The sequence below is a fragment of the Lontra canadensis genome, unplaced genomic scaffold (assembly GCF_010015895.1).
Source record: "Lontra canadensis isolate GAN:19392208 unplaced genomic scaffold, GSC_riverotter_1.0 scaffold27, whole genome shotgun sequence".
Classification (NCBI taxonomy): domain Eukaryota; kingdom Metazoa; phylum Chordata; class Mammalia; order Carnivora; family Mustelidae; genus Lontra; species Lontra canadensis.
The window spans coordinates 4,101,459-4,118,922 of NW_022631021.1; the positions used below are offsets into that span (position 1 = coordinate 4,101,459).

A 17,464-nucleotide genomic window follows, 5' to 3' on the forward strand; every position below is an offset into this window, starting at 1 on the left:
CAAGATATTACTAATACAACTGATTACTAATACAACAGCTTTGGCTTCTAGTGCTGTAAATATTCTTAAAATATAAGAGTTAATTTTATTTTTCTCATTTTAAAGATTTATTGTATATGAAGCAGACTCTGAATGACTTCAATTCCGGGGACCAAAAAATTGTTAGTAGAAGAGCTGCTGTGAGAATTAATAGCTTCTCAGCCAAAGTTCTCGGCTCACTGAACATACCATCTGTAGCTCTGTTGCCTTCTCTGATAGAGAAACAAATTGTTTAGGGGGCTATGATTTTCTATGTTATGTTTGTAGAAGTGGTGTCTATATTATCATTCCTAAGAAAGAGTAAGTTTAAACATGAAATTTTGTAAAGCAACAAAGACTCAGAGTTTCCGTTATGAAATCAAAGAAGTTCAGAAGCAGCAGAGACTCAGCAGAGTAAAACCAAAGTGAGCAGCGGCAAAGCCACTGATAGAACAGGATGTGGTAACGTTTACATTTTTTCTCTTGTGTCTTATTGGTCCCACACAGCACCTCACAAATGGTGGCTTCAGTCCCTCAGATGGTAGCACCTAGTGTCAGGCTTTTTCAGCAGACTTACTCTGTGGAATTACCCACAATTACACACTCTTGCAGTTCTTATATTAATCCCTAATTTCTTTTTAAAATGTTTTAAATATTTTATTTTTTAGAACAGCTGTAGGTCTACAGCAATATTGAGCAGAAAGCAGAGATTTCCCATATAGGTTTTGCTCATACGATAACCTCCCCCACTATTAACATCACCCCCCAGAGTGGTACATTTGTTCCAGTGATGAACCCACAGTGACACATCATTATCCCCAGAAGCCCACAGTTATATTAAAGTTCACTCTTAGTGTTGTACATGCAATAGGTTTTGATAAACGTTTAATGTCATATATCCATCGTGACAGTAACATACAGAAGTTTCCCTGCCCTAAAAATCCTCTGCCCCATTTGTCCTTCATTCCCTGCAACCCCTAGCAACCACTGATCCTTTTAGTGTCTCGTAGTTTTGCCTTTTCCAAAATGTCATAAAATGGGAATCATACAGTATGTAGCCTTTTCATATTGGTTTCTCTCATCTAGTAATATGCACTTAACTTTCCTCCATGTCTTTTTATGCCTTGATAGCTCATTTCTTTTTAACAGTGAGTAATATTCTGGTGCCAGCATGTACTACAGTTTATCTGAAGGATACCTCAGCTACCTATTGATAGACATCCCGGTTGCCCTAATTCCTTTTAAAATTTTTTTTTTTTTCTGTGCGACCATGCAAGTTCTTATAGTTTAACCATGGAAAGTAACATAATAAATCCAAGAGCAAAAAGAAAAAAAAATGAAGAAAAATAAGATATTCCAAGAAATATGTGAATTGAAATTCTTACCAATTTATTTGCATCGTGTTTTGGATATATTGAAAAAAATCTTAAATGGCTACAGTTGAGAACCTAAAATTAAATGTAACATCTTGGTATATGAATAGTCATTTAAAGAATAAAATTATATTACACACAAAAATATCTGAATTCTATAACAGAATGAAGACTCTGAGAATTGAAAGCAGCCCCAGAACTCCTCCTCCAGGTGAGTGAGGCTTCAGGTGCCAGAGGCTGTTTGGATCTGAAGGACGTGAGGGTCAGTGTCTTCAGTCCTCTTGCATTGACAGATTATTTTTGCTCTCTAAGCTATGTTTCAAACTTTTTCACCCAGATTTTAAATAATACATGTTATGTTCTCCATCTCCTTCCTCCCTCCCAGGACCCCATTTCTCTCATAGCCCTACTATAACACCCACAGGATAAGAGACACCCTCCTACACCTACCCACACTTTCCCTCAGATCCCCTCAGAAAGCTGCTTTTAACTCTGATTAGTCTAGTGGCTTCCAAAAAGGAAAGGAAGTCATATATATTTTCTGGAAGCCCTCTGAATCCAAAGGCAGACACTGTGTCTTAATCATCTTTGCGAGCCCCGTAAAGACCATGCCCTTTGGAGATTATATGTTAACTCCTTACCAAGGTTCTTTAAGTGGAAAGAAGAAAAAGAGAACATGTGACCCAATTCCTTTTGAAAACATTTTAGAGCTGAAAAACTAAAAGACCAAAGCACTGATTTCCAGTTCAGAGTTTGTTGACCACTGGGTTGTTTTAAATGAACCTAAAGTATACAAAATAATCAAACTGCTCTCACTTTTTTCACTTTCCTATTTTCCCCTTGGGATTTTTTTCCTTCTCCTTCTCACTGCAGTTTGAGGAGAAAGTGAAAAAAAAAATGTTCTTGTTGGGGTAGGGACTGGAAGTCCCTTTCCAGAAATTCATTTTCCCCTTCTTCCTTAGTAGCAGACTCCCATATTCTTGAGAGCAGCCCCTTGTATAGATGAGGAGGGGGAAGTGAAAAAAATGAGGCTTTAAAAGAGGGTTGGCTTAGCTTGGTGGTGTTACTTTTTGCCCTGCTCCTCCTTTCTCTGTCTTCACGCCTGAAATGTGCATTTTGGTGAGAGCTTCAGCCATCTTGAACCATGAGGCAAACTTGAAGATAGAAACCACACACTAGAGATAGTAGGTGAAAAAGAAATGAGACTGGATCACTGATTATGAAATGACCATACTGGGGCTAGAGTGCCAACACCCAGATATAGGAGAGAAAAACAAACATCTATCTAAGTTTAAAGTTACTATTATTTGGGATAGCTATTACATACAGCCAAGTCTAATTGATAAAAATTCTTAGATTTACTTCTAAATGACAGCTGTTCTACCTTCTGTGGCCCTTCTAGGTACATCGTGCTTTTCCCATGCTGTGTGTGCCAGACAAATCTGGTGGCTTTCATTGGACAGGATGACAGAAGCTAGTTAGCACCACATGTGCTACATTTTCCCACCTATCCCCTCATTTGCACTTAAAATTTTCATACGCCTTTTTACTACATTATCTATTTCTTCTAGTCCTGCAGGAATCTGGATGTAGAGCTAGAATTAAAAGAGCTAACAAGTCCTTCCTTCTCAGCATCACATATGCTGAGTCATACATAGTATCAGAAAGAAAAGCACTTAATCAGAAATCTATGAAGATGGAGAAGATTTTAAAAATGTTTCTAAAGGACATAAAAGACAACCAGAACAAATAGAACCACTTACCATGTTCTTGGATAAGAACCTCACTGTAGAGACATTCATCTTCTCAAAGCTAATTTGTAACTGTAATGGCACCCCAAAAGAAATCAATATTTATTTTCCAGAATGAAATACAATTATTCTAAGGTTTATATAGAAAAATAAATAAACAAGAACATCCAGGAAAATTCAGGAAACAAGAATGAGGAATGAGTAACTCCACCACATAAAACACCATAAAGCCTCAGTAATGAAACCAATATGGAACTATTACATGAACAGAAATGTGAGCTTAAAGAAAAAAAAAATTTCTGGACTTCAGAAATAGACTCTTAAAAAACCCAGAATTTCATATATGATAAAAGTGGCATTTCATATTCATGGAGAAAAGATGGAGGATACAGTAAGTGGTATTGAGAAAGCCAGGTAGCCATAAGGATAAAAAGTTGACTCTCTATCTTACACATACACCAAAAAATTTTCCAAAGGATCAGACTAAATGTAATAAAAAATAGTAAAAGTACTAGAAGAAAGGATATGAGAACTCTTTTTATAATCTTAAAGTAGATAAAGGCTTTTCTGTTACACAAAATCTAGAAGCCATAAAAGAAAAATTGATAAATTAGGCCATATGTTAAACAAAAATAAAATTCTAAATAGTTTTTAAAAAACTATAAAGAAAGTCAATACATATGAAAAATATTTACAATTCAAGTAACCTAAAGAGGACTAGTTTCCTTGGTATACAGGTAGCTCCTACAAAATACTCATTTACCCAATTCTATTTAAGGTAATAAGACAAAATCTAGCAACCCAATGAAACTTGGTCACAGTCTAAGAACAGTTAATATAAATTCTAAAAAATACAAATAGCTCCTAAATACATGAAATAAGTCATCATTCATAATAAAAGAAATGCAACCTCATTTTTCACTTAGGATATTGGCTAAATTCCAAGAGTTTGCTAACATACTATTGACAACACCATAGAAAAAGAGGCCCTCTCCATATTGTTGGTGGGAGTAAAATTGTTAGAATTCCATCAAAGACAATTTGGTAGTTTCTTTTAAAATTACATACTCATAAACCCTTTGACTCAACATTTCCACTTTTGGTTTTTTCCCTACAAATATACTAACCAATGTGCATAAAGACAGGCATACAAGATTATTTATTGCAACATTATCTGTAATAGCCAAACATCTGGACTCCTCTGTCTTTTGAGGGGAGACTAATTAAAAACTATAGTATACCCATTAAATAAAATGATACACAGCTCTAAAAAATCATGAGAGTTCTTTCTGTTCTGATGTGGGAAAATCTGTAAGATACATTAAGTGAAAAAAGAAACATTGCATAATACTTACAGTATATTAAAACTCTGTGTAAAAAAAAAAGAAAAAATGGGAATATACTCAGAGGTAAATGGTTCACTCTATACCTTTGTATACTTTTTGATGTTTGGGTCATTAAAATATATTACCTAGTCAAAATTAAATAATTTTTCATAAAGTAAAGAATATGGATACATGTCATTGAGATCTCTACAAATCTAGAGACCTGTGTAATTCTGTCCTAGAAGGTTAAAGAAAAAAAAGTAAAAAAATGAATTAAAAAGGAACGTTTTTTCTTTCCTTATCTTAAAAATCTTGATGCTTCTGAACACATTCACTAAGAGAAGAGTTGATACAACCTCATTCCCTATTTAGCTAATTCTCAGGGAACAGTATCAGTACCTAATGAAAGGATATTCCCTTTCTCTAGGACAGGGATATCTGACAACATTCATCCAGTGAGATTTCAAAATTACTATGGACCAGTGACTGCAATGAGGCTCTCATTGTCACCTTTTTTTTTGAATAGAGTGTTCACTGTGGCTATCCTGTCCCTATTTCACAATTATGTGTTGGGAGATTGTTTGTCATGGGGGAGGATTAGACAACTTGTCTCTTAAATTCACAAGGTTTCAGGTCAGGAGAAGCTGCATCTAGAATTGACATAAATCAGAAAATCCTGGACTTTGATTCCATATATTAATGAGAATTCTAGGATACCTGGGGAATAGAGATTATTAGAATTAAGGTATTTTGTGTGTGGAAGTCATGTGAGTAATTGTGACCTAGAAGGTGAAGTGTGGCAGACTGCTTTATTGTTCCCAATTCCCCACTTTTTTCCACAGCTATCCCATATTCCAAGTCACTATGCAGAACCTCCCAGTAGAATGAAAGAATATTTTTTTCCCTCATTGATGTTAGACTTACTCATGTGATTTGCTTTGACCAGTACAATGTTTGCAGAAGTACATAAGCAGAGGGTTAAAAGATTTTTGTCTGGTTGGGCTTGGCACGTTTACTCTGCCTTTTACCATGAGAAAACAACGCCTTAGATAGCTTCTGGTCTGAGAAAGATGAAAGAAAGGTAAAGTCAACTTAGATCAAATATTCAACTTAAAGCCATACTTTGCTGAGGGCAGTCTAGATCATCAAAATTTCAACTGGCCCTAACCCATGTGTGAGGAAGAAATAAATGCTTCCTGAATGCTCCTGGGGATTAGGTAATCTATTATCCAGTATTACTGTGGTAACAGCTAAGAGCTAATTAGTACCAATTCAGGAATCTGAAGAATTATTGAAGGAGTAATATTTGCTAGAAATTGATTCCAACTTATTTCAGGGGCAATTGTTGGGAAGTTATTGCTACTTAGTACATGTCTATGAATGTCCAAAAAGATCCAGAAAAACTGTGAAACCAACTGATTGCTTCACAGAAAATGAGAGGAATATTCTCTGAGAGGGAGGGGGCCCTAAGTACATAAATGCTATCATTAACTTTACATATGAAAATATTTTATTTAATATTAAGAACAATGTTTTAAAACTATGAAATGAAAGTCTTGAACAAAAACTGGAAATTATTACCTCACAGATGGGCTTGACATTTCCTGCACTTATTATTTCCCTATAAATCTTGGTCAAGATGAAAAATAGAAATCTCCAATTCATGAGCTAAAAGAGACTCTACATGAGATTTTACTGCTCAGAACAACTGATGGCTCATCCCTCCTCTGCCCCCATGGCAGGTGATAATGAGACCCCACTGTACTACATACAGAACATGATCCATCACAGTTAAACACTGATGTTTACATCAGCCCCATTTCAAGAAAGCTTTTCCATGTGTAAGGACTAAATTGTTGTAGTAGCTAGCCAGCTGATGAGTATTTTGAAAAGAAACTACTTTTCCTGCAGGCCAAAAGTGTGATCTGAACAGCTTACCCTTAATCAACATGCCACAGAACGTAAGGCCTTCATTCTGTCTTTACTATTTTTAAAAAAGATTTTATTTATTTATTTGAGAGAGACAGAGCAAGCATGAGCTGTGGGGAGGGTCAGAGGGAGAGGAAGAAGCAGACTCCCCACGAAGCAGGGAGCTCAGTCCCAGGACCCTGAGGATCATGACCTCTCTTTTTATATCCTATTTCTATCTTAGCTAGGGCTGCTTTGACAAATTATCATAGACTGGGTAGCTTATATAAGAGACATTTATTTCTCATAGTTTTGGAGGCTGGAAGTCCAAGATCAAGGTGTTGGGACATCCAGAGGGCCTGGTTCAGAGATGGTCATCTTCTCACTTTATCCTGATATGGTGGAGAGCAGAGAGCCAGAGGGAACTCTCATGTCTCTTCTCATAAGTGCACTTGATTCCATTCAAGAGTGCTCTACCCATATAACCTGATTACCTCCCAAAGGCCCCACTTCCTAATATCACCACATTGGGGGTTAGGATTTAAACACACATATTTCGGGAGAACATAGTCTGTAACATTCTCTTAATTTTATTCCTCCCTGGTTTTTTTCCCCTTTAATCACAAAACAGAATTAAATTCAAAGAGAAAGAGAGAGAGAGTGTGTGTGTGTATAAAATAACATTTCATAATATATTCTCTATTGCTTCTTTTTTTTAGGCATGAGGCTAATGCCACAAGCTTTTACTATATTTAGAAAAGAAAAACGTAACTGAAAATAAGAGTAAATCATTCAAAATGAATGAGATTTTAAACACATTTTAATTCTTCAATGGCAGCATTTGGACCCACTTCCCAGGCCAGTTTTAACCCAACCAAGATGCTGGAAGGCAGAGCACACCATTGTGCCCATCAGGCCTGTGAGGGCTATGGAGCCCAGGGCTCCCCGACTCCGCTTGCTGGGCTCTCTTGTGTAACAGCCATAAGCATAAAGAACTTGTCCAACAATCCGGGCCAAGGCTAGGCCAGAAACTATACCTGGGTGATAAACACCTCCAACAGCTAGGAAAAATAAGAAGGGTGGTTACACTTTCAATGTGTTCTGGTGGGCGCGCTGAATGTGGTTGAAAAGGTGCCCGTTTTCGGGTCCATGCTGTACATGGTAGGATACTTGGTACTTCTTTTGGGCCTTGGAAACGCTGATGGCTAGATGAGCTACCATTATGAAGCTGGCAGCACAGGTCAGAAACACAAAACCACGTTCCTTAGAGAGGACAGTCATGCTGGCTCAGGATCACTGCTGCTCAGCCGCTGCCCACCACACTGCTTTCTAATCACCCTGTCACCTCCCCTTATTTGCAACCCCTGCACTGGCCAGTCACCTTTTGACAAGAATTTTAAAAGATGCCCTGTTTATTTTTAACAATGAAATTTATGAAAACAAGTAATTTGTTGTGAGAAAATGACAATATGGAAAACCAGATTTATCCAGAGTTTGTAAATTACCTTTTCTCTGATAAATTTAAGGGATCATGTTATTAAGTTAAAAAAATTATTTATCAAATTTCTTATTTTTTTAGATTATATGAGATGAAACCTTTTATATACAATAGATCTATGCGTTCTGCATACAAATTACTTAGGAAATAGGGCATTTCTGGAAACTGTACTAAGAGATGACAATGATATATTCATTTTTGTTACATAATAAAATATCTGATAAATTATATCTGATTTTATGAATTGTTTTCACTGTAAAATTCAAATATACTAATATAAATGGGCTTCCTGCTAAGAATAAATAGGTTATACTATCTTTGGTAATTAAGAATGATTCTTATAGAAATTAATTTTTCCTCCCACACTTATTAAAGAAAAGTCAAGCCCACCATATATACTAATTTTAAATTAATCAGTGAAATCTGCCCCCCCCCAAACCAGCAATCAGTATGATCAATTCAGTTTTGGGAAACATAGAAAAAAATGATTGCTACCTGAACTTCATTAAATATATTGAGTTTATATATTTTTGGAATATATACTTATATATTGAGTTGACTATAACTCAGTGTTAATTTTGTCACCAACTAGATTACAATATAATTTGATATTATATTAAAAAGACCCTTTGAGAAGATATCATGGTTCCTCTGTTGGATGATTTTTAAAGATATTTGTTTATTTATTTGAGAGAGAGAACATGCAGGGGGAAGGGTAGGAACAGAGGGAGAAGGAGGAAGAGAATCCCAAGCAGACTGAGTTGAGCATGGAGCTAGATGTGGGGCTCCATCCCATGACCCCAAGATCAAGGATCTAAGCAGAAACCAAACCTGTGCCACTCAGGTACCCCTCTGTTAGATGACTTTTTTTTAAAACAAATTATGTCTAGGGGAAAAGTAGGGAAATTTTTTTAAGTAAAAATTCATCCTTAAAATAAAATTATAAAAAAAAATTCATCCTTATTTTAGTATTTAAGAAACCAATTTTAACATATTCTTTAAGATAAGTGGTTAATTTCATAATGGATGAATTAACACATTAGGATTATATTGAGTTGCTTAAATTTGTTAAATATAATCACATTGTAAAGTAAAACAAAACTCGTATTTCTGCTCTGAAATCTATGGTAAATTAAACACTATATTTTCTATTTGGCTTCCAATGCCTCTTTTTAATGAGGGAGAGCCACAGTGAGAGGGCACAGATGGACATTTTGCACAAGCATGAGCTGTTGCTTATTTATGAGTAAAATTACTCTCACCAAGTCTGTAAAGTAGTATGGTTTTCGTTCAGCACTGCCTCTCACTTCTCAGTGATGGCAGTCAAGCAGTGTGGCCAAAGGGGAACATGGGGCCATAAATCTCTCAACGGGGTGAACATTTTCTGTTTTGTCAGATGAAGTCTCTATTTCTCATTTTAAATTAACTTGGGTGTGTGTGTGTGTGTGTGTGTTAGAGTCAGAATGTCTCCTTAGGACAAAATGAACAAATTTCCAAGGCACTGACTGGGTCACTAAGAAAGGTTTCCAGGGAGAGACTGTAACCACTCTGATGTTGTGTAGTCTAGGAAGTGCAGGAAGAATACACAAAGACTAGACTATCCCACAGGTCATGAGGGAAATTCCCAGTTGCCTTTTAAATCTGATCTCCTAAATTACAAAATTAAGCTTTTGAATAAAAGTGGCCAAAGGAGTAAGAAGAGGAGGTAATCTTTCCTTGCTTTAAAAATAATAAATGACAAAGTATGAGGTCTAAGCCATCTATTTAGTACATTTAAATATACTTATTTTTTCTGAATATGAATTAGTTTCATTTTCCCTTCTTGCTTTTCTTTTTTTTTTTTTTAAGATTTTATTTACTTATTTGACAGAGAGAGAGAGCACCAGCAGGCAGAGCAGCAGAGGGAGAGGGAGAAGCAGGCTCCCCACTGAGCAGGGAGCCCGATGCGGGGATCCATCCCAGGACCGTGGGATCCTGACCTGAGCTGAAGGCAGACACTTAACCGACTGAGCCACCCAGGCACCCCTCCCATCTTGCTTTTAATGACAAAAAATATTTACTACCAATTTTCCTAGCATTCTTGGATTCATATTTTTTAGGGATATACAGGTATTTTATATGGCTTAAATAAAAACAAGTAATTCCAAGTCTCTCTAAAATAATTAGATGGCAACCAGGAAGAAAATATCTATATAAAATATATAAACATGTATAGATAAAAGACTTGCAAATAAGCCAGAGTTTCTAAATAAGAAATCATGTCAAAAGAAACCCAATTACTAAAACCATATTATAACATTAGCAGACAAAGGAAGTGCAGAAAATGTAATAGACCTTAATTTTAGCATAGTCACTTATGAACTCTCATTTGAAAAATGAATTCAAATTAGCTGGGATAGGCGAGCTCTCGTCTGCACTAAAATAGCATGAAGGGTTGTAAAGGGAAGGTAATGATGAATGGCAATGTATTGAATCACAGATTTTTTTTTTTTTTGCAAAAATGGTTCCAAAATCTAATGTATTCAAAGTATTTAAAATACCAAACTATTCATCCAATCACCTGAGATGAAAGAGAGGAAAGAAGGAAGAAAGGGAGAGAGGGAAAGAAGGAGGCAGAGAGGGAAGCAGCCAAGTTTTATGTGTGTCCTGCATATTTTTGTAGTTTGAGCATTAATCCAACAGTAAGCCCTAAAGGCCTGTGGGACTCATAGTCTGTAACACATCTGATAACAAAGCATAATATATTAGACACATACCAAATTTTCTTCCCCTCATTTCTCATACTTTTGTCATATATAAAGTAACAGGAATATCAAGATTAATTACAGAATGAAGACAAGTAAAAAGAAAATTAAACCCTGATTGCCATTAACAATGGTTAACATGTACTCAACTCTCATCATGTTCTGGGTGCTAAGATTTAAACTGGTCATTCTACTTAATCCTGAAATCAGTTCTAAGAGGGAAAGACTATTATTATTCACAGTGTACAGATGAAGAAAACTCAATTTCTTTTCTATTAAGACAGCCAGTAAATTGTGAAGCTAAAACTGAAACAATGTCTTCCAAAATCGTGCTCCTTTCATTATATAACTTCACTAGTATTATTATTGATATTTGTTGTTATAATTATTATCATGCTTCCGTTCATGGAGTTAACAGGGAAACAAAAACACAAATGTAAGCAATTCGGTTGAAGAGCTCTGCAAGAGAATAATCAGGGGTGCCTGGGTGGCTCAGTTGGTTAAGCATCTGCCATCAGCTCAGGTCATGATCTCAGGGTCCTGGGTTCGAGCCCCACATCAGGTTCCCTCCTCAGCAGGGAGTCTGCCTCTCTTTCTCTCCTGCTCCTCCCCTCTGCTCATTCTCTCTCTCTAATAAATAAATAACATCTTTTTTTTTAAAAAAGATAATAATCAGAGATATGCTGAACGACAATTCATATAATCACCAACATATATCCAGTCCTTACTTTGAATGAGCCACCATGCAATTCACTTTCATGTGAAGCATCTCTAGACTTCATGAGCTGAGGAGGTTGACAGAAACGAAGACACTGAGACTAGGGGGAGTTAAGAAACTTCTCTAAGGCTGTTGTGGTAGAATCAGGATCTAAATTTAGGAGTTCTGATTTGAGAGATTTTGTGCTTACCCATTCCTGGATGGCGGTTTTCATTACTGGATGTACAATACATTGCACAGGTCCTGGTTGCCTTAGAACATCAGAGAAGGGGAAATCACTCCCTCCTGACAGACAGAAGGAGAACAACAACAAAAAGAGCCTGTCTGGTAGGTAGAAACTGAGCACAGCTCAGAGATAAGAAAGCATAAGACCAGGTTCAGGGAGCATGCAAGAACCAGTGAGAGAGGAGCTCAGGACCAGAAAAGACAGGTGATTGGAGAAAAACCAAGGTACTAGTTTTCTATTGCTGCTGCAACAAATTACCATTAAGTATGTTGGATTAAAACAGCACAAATCTAGTATCTTATGGTTCTAAAATTCCAAAATCACTCTCACTGGGCTAAAGTCAAGGTGTCAGCAGGACTGGTTCCTTCTGGAGACCGGGGGGTGGGATTTTTTTCCTTTCCCCTCTCAGCTACTGGAAGTTACATGCCTTCCTTGGCTCAGGACCCCTTCCTGCCATCACTCCAATCTCCTGCTTCTATCTTCACATACTATCTGATCCTCCTGCTCTTCTTATACATAGCCAGGATAATGTCCATCACACAATCCTTAATTTAAGCACATCTACAAAATTCCTTTGCCACAGACTAAGGAATCCTATATCCAGATTCTGGATATTAGCACATGTACATCTTTTGGAAGACATTTTCCAGCCTGTCACAAGACTAAATAGGTAAGTTCACACACTCTGACAGTGAATGACCCTCCTTGCCAAACTGGAAATTAGCAAGTACTAAAGATTATTTAAACAAGGACATAGAATAATGAAAATAATATTTTAAGCTGAGTAATCTGGCATTTAGAATAATTCATCTAGGGACACCTGGGTGGCTCAGTTGGTTGGGTTTGGACTCTTGGTTTCAGCTTAGGTTATGATCTTGGGGTAGTGGGATCAAGCCCCAAATGGGTTCTGTGCCTAGGGTGGAGTTTGCTTGGGAATCTCTTCCTCTCCCTACTCGCGTGTGTGCATGCGCACGCACGTGTGCACACACACACACGCACACACATGCGCGCACACACACACACACACTCTCTCTCAAATAAATAATCTAAAAAAACCTGATCCATCCACAGTGGTGGTTCTCAACAATTAGAATGTATGAAAATCATACCTTGAGTTTGTCCTAAAATAGAGATTCCTGGGCCGTTTCATCATTAGAGATTCACATTCATCAGTCTATTGTAGAGCTTGGGAATCTTCCCTTTTTAAAGCCCACTCCCTCAACTGGTTCTTATGCAAGTGATCTAAGATCAGGCTTTGAGAAATATTGGTCTGTGACACTTAAATGCCTTTGTAAATATACTCACTTCTTTGCAACTCCCAGCAGAGACTCAGACCTGCATTAAAAAACAAACTATGAAAATCAAATGCACACTTTAAACCTGTTTATAAACTTATTCATTTGTAGGACTTATCAAAAACCTACAATAATAGCCATATAACAAAAAGTTATTATTTTAAGCATAAAAGGAAAAAAGGTACTTTTTTTAGATAAAGGAGAAGAAACATCTGATGATTGTTGTACATTTCTCTTACTGGACACCTACTAGGGGTCCAGCACTGTTCTCAGCACCATCTAGTAATCAATTCACTTAACTCTCACTCCATGGTTATTAGTATAATCTCCATTTTGCAGATGAGAAAACTAACATTTAGAGGGATTAAGTGGCTTATCCAATATCACAGCCACAAAATGACAGAACTTGTATTTGGTCATTGTCTACCTGGTTTCTAAATTTACACACTTCCTACTTTACTGCTTTATTCTCTGCAAGACACTAACCCATAGGATAGTAACTACCATACTCCTAAGGTAAATATAAAATCTACAGTCATTTAGTAGATACACCCAATTCTAGGAAGAAGAAATAGGAGTAGAGAGAGGGAGAAGCAATGAACTAAGCACCAGAGGTTGGGGTTTTATCCTGGCTCTAGGCCCACTATCTCTGGGACCTTGAATATAGCCCTTAATTTTCACAGTCTACTATAGTTTCCTGATCTGAAAACAAAATGACCAGACAAAATAATCTCTAATATTCTCACTGTTTTACACTTCCAGGAGTTTTATGATTATAGCAATTAATGAATCACATCAAACAACACATATCGCTCCACACTGATTTGATCATGCTTTCCTTGAAAAAGGATTTCTGTGTATTAGCAGAAACCTCTTTGGCTGAAAAATGGCTAAATAAGAAAGAAACTGAAGAAAATTACATGCTTATACCTTGCCTATACTCTGTAGGAACAAAGGGAAAAGAAAATATCCTTTAATACTCCAAGGATACAGCAACACGAATAACATGACATTGCTATGTCAAGGAGGAAGCAAAAAAATTTCTCAGAAGAGGCAACAATTAATTTGATAGATTCAGAAACTTAGGTGAATGCACAGGAGTCCTTCCCTAGGCGTCTTGTCATTTCTCATTTTAGATAAAATGTGAAAAAGTGTCCATTCCATGACAGATTAAAAGCAGCAAACTTAGCAGAAGGTTAAGTGAGCTGTGCACTCACTTGGACAGCAGTAAAAGGCAACGGAGAAGATAGTAAAACTATAAAAAGTAGACACAATGACTCAAAAGCACAGGTTCTAAAGCTTCTTCATATGGGACAAAGGACACTCCAGAGGCTGAATGGCAGAATGATTGTGAGCACTGCCTTGGGAGCTAGACAATAGATGTCTTTGGATCATGTGTCTACCATTGACTCAACACTGACTGAGTCACCACCAGATTTAGTTCTATACCAGGCATAGGAAGGATGGGAATTATGAGGACTATGAGATTCTTGCCACATCCTTCAGTGGTCTGGGACAATGGTGATAGATTCTGGCTGTATGCCCTAAAGCCAGGAGGGTCCAAGTTGAGGGGGTCTGTCCCTGAGGAAGTCTCTTGGGAGAGGCCTAGGGAACAGCTGGCAGCACTAGAGGGTTCTGGAGATGATGCTGGCACAGTAACACTGTGCTGTCCAATCTCTAAGGAATTGTTCAAGGAAGCAAGGGAATAACCCAGACAAGAGAGGAACCCATGAGAACTACCCAGAAAGGCCCACAGGGCCATCACTGGCAAGAAAAGACACCATCTTCAGAGAAGTACCTCTAAGCAGGATGCCACAAAGTTGTAACATTTAAAGTGTGTCTGGCTTTGAAGTCGCACAGACTTGGTTTTGAATCCTGACTTGGCTTGGGCGTTTGGTACCCAGATTTTTCACCAGCAAAATATCTGCCTCGTCTCATTGGGGTAAGAATTAAGTGAAATGGTGCTGGTATAAAACCGGTCTTTAGTCACATAAAATTTTTTATTCTTTTGTTTTTCATGACCTAAGAAGTTTGGGTCATACGCAGAGGAACCTACAAGAGGAGGGGTTTCCAAGCAGGGTTATATTTGGAAGCAGCAGGTAGACTGGAACTGCCAGGGATGCCTGATGTCTAGAGAAATCTCTGCCTCTATCCTCCATTTCAATGTCCTTCATCTCTGGGGAAGCGAGACCATATTAGTCTTTCAAAATACTTCTCCAAGGGAAGAAAGAATAACACTTTTCCATCAGAAACCTAGCATAGTAGGGGTCTAAAAATCTGAGTGGAGTTCAGATACCTGCTGGTACAGGGCAAAATTCCAATTTTTCCACCTAGATTGCATGTTTTAAGGGAGTGCAATTATGTTTTGTTCATCTTTGCATGCCTCACAGATCCAAACAAACAGTAGATGTTCAACAGTTTTTGAATGAATGAATGAATGAATGAATGAATACCCTTCCCCCCTAGATCCCAGTAGTATCTCTTTTTTTTCCCAACTGACTATATTTTATATCCATGTTTCAACTACTTCTTAAAAGCTATTTTTAGAAAACAAAGCTAGAATATTTTTACATTTCAATACAAAAAGAACAACTGATGAAACACTAGCAATTACAAAGGCAGGCCTAAAATGGGACTTATACTGGGGAGTGGGAGAAACTGTCATTTTTTTTTTGGTCCTTCCTTATCTGGGTACCCCTCAAATATGTGAAAGGATTTCAAATAAGACCACAAGAAGGAGCAGAAGGGAACAATCTCAAGACCTGGCTTAGCTCCCAAATCTTCAAGTGAAAAGCAAGATAAAGATAAGGCAGCTGCCGCTGAATGCCACCAACTGCTGATAGAAAAGTGGCAAGCAGAGTAGGCAGACCAGCAAAGGATGAGGCCCACGTTTGCAACATAAGTATTCAAAGTCTCTTAGAGATCAGTTCATAGGAGCTCTTTTATAAGATCATGGCTATCAAAAGGAATTTAGAAAAAAAGCAAGTGCTGGCTGCCAGGGCAACCTCAGTTTCTCAGGGATGCTCCTCAAGGGAAATCTTTAGCAATATAAAGCAAGGAAGCGGGCTCTTCAGGGATCCTAACCAAAGCCAATTAGTAAAAACATTCGGGTACTCTAAGCATGACGCATCATGTATGTTTTGGGGTGGCTGTAGGGACTGGAAGAGATATACAGATAAAACACAGTGTTTGGGGGCGCCTGGGTGGCTCAGTGGGTTAAAGCGTCTGCCTTCCGCTCAGGTCATGATCCCAGGGTCCTGGGATCGAGCCCCGCATCAGGCTCTCTGCTCAGCAGGGAGCCTGCTTCCCCCTCTCTCTCTGCCTGCCTCTCTGCCTACTTGTGATCTCTGTCTGTCAAATAAATAAAATCTTAAAAAAAAAAAAAAACACAGTCTTTGCCCTCTCAAGATTTATGGGTAGTGATCGGCAGTGTGATAATTTTTAAGAAAGAGAGTCATGCGAGGTCATGCTAGGAGCAACTCCAAGGCAGGATTCTACCTACTGTTGGTAATACTGACTGTAAAAGCTAAGTGAATATGTACCAAACAAAAGGTCTTCTAATTTTTTTTTCAAATACCTTATTAGTACGAGGCTTATTTTTTATGTTTTTAGAGAAACTCATTCATGAGTGCATGAATACAAGTATTCAACCAGTTTTTATTTCTGTGGTTTAAATGCACATTAAAATATCTAGAGGCAGCCTCATGGAAATGGATTCTAAGTTAAGGACTCAGGTGATGCTGTGTCCATCACTATTTTAGTATGTGGCCAATGCTAAGATAAAAAGCCCAAAGCCTGTAGTCTTTATCAAAGATTATACCAAAAATAAGTGTTCCTATACTAACATTTCACATGTGTTATTTTCTAAAAGCATATGTCATCCAAGAATGATTTCCCAATGAAGATATTATTTGTTAACTCCTGGGAAGTTCAAGATGGTCAACCATTCATCTTAAGCAAACCAATACAATACTGGTAAAAAAACATAGGTGTTTAGTCATCCAGATTGTCTATATTTGCCCAAACTGAGTAAGCAGCACTCTTTTTTGTGATACAGTTTATGGAACTCACCAAATTATACCAGCGAGACCTCAGTACACTGGGATCATTACTCACATTTTATCAATAATCAGAAACAATGCTTAAAAATACATTATAGTATCTTCAAGAATCATCACTCACCCCCATTAAAATGCAAACTCCATGGGACCTCTATTTTGTTTATAACTATTTTCCCAGTCCCTAGATCACTCTTCGGCTTATAGTAGGTGTTTAATAAAGTGTTGATAAAATTGCAGAAATGAATTTAAATTGCTGCTTTGAGACGGCCCCGGGGAAACAGTGGCTAAAGTAGAACAAGAGGTTTACATGTTCTATGAATAAGCATCCTTGCAATCCCTTCTCTAAAGATTGCTTTTGTTAAGATACGCTTTTCTCTTGTCTCACCAAAGTTGAACATGTCTTTCAAATAACATTTTTAGAAGGCGTAAAAATGACAAGGTGTGTGTCTGATATCTGATATCCCCTCAGCAGACAGTAACTGAACTCCTATTATATACTGGATATTATGACAGCCATAAACGAGCAAACCAAACAGATGTGGTCTTA

At 37.4% G+C, this 17,464-nt stretch overlaps 1 protein-coding gene and 1 pseudogene across 3 annotated transcripts in view; both read right to left on the minus strand.

The window, feature by feature from the left end:
• The window catches only part of KCNQ5 (potassium voltage-gated channel subfamily Q member 5), a 523,469-nt gene that overhangs the window by 412,961 nt on the left and 93,044 nt on the right, over positions 1-17,464 (minus strand). The window lies entirely within an intron of this gene.
• On the minus strand, positions 7,204-7,656 carry LOC116871622 (annotated as a pseudogene).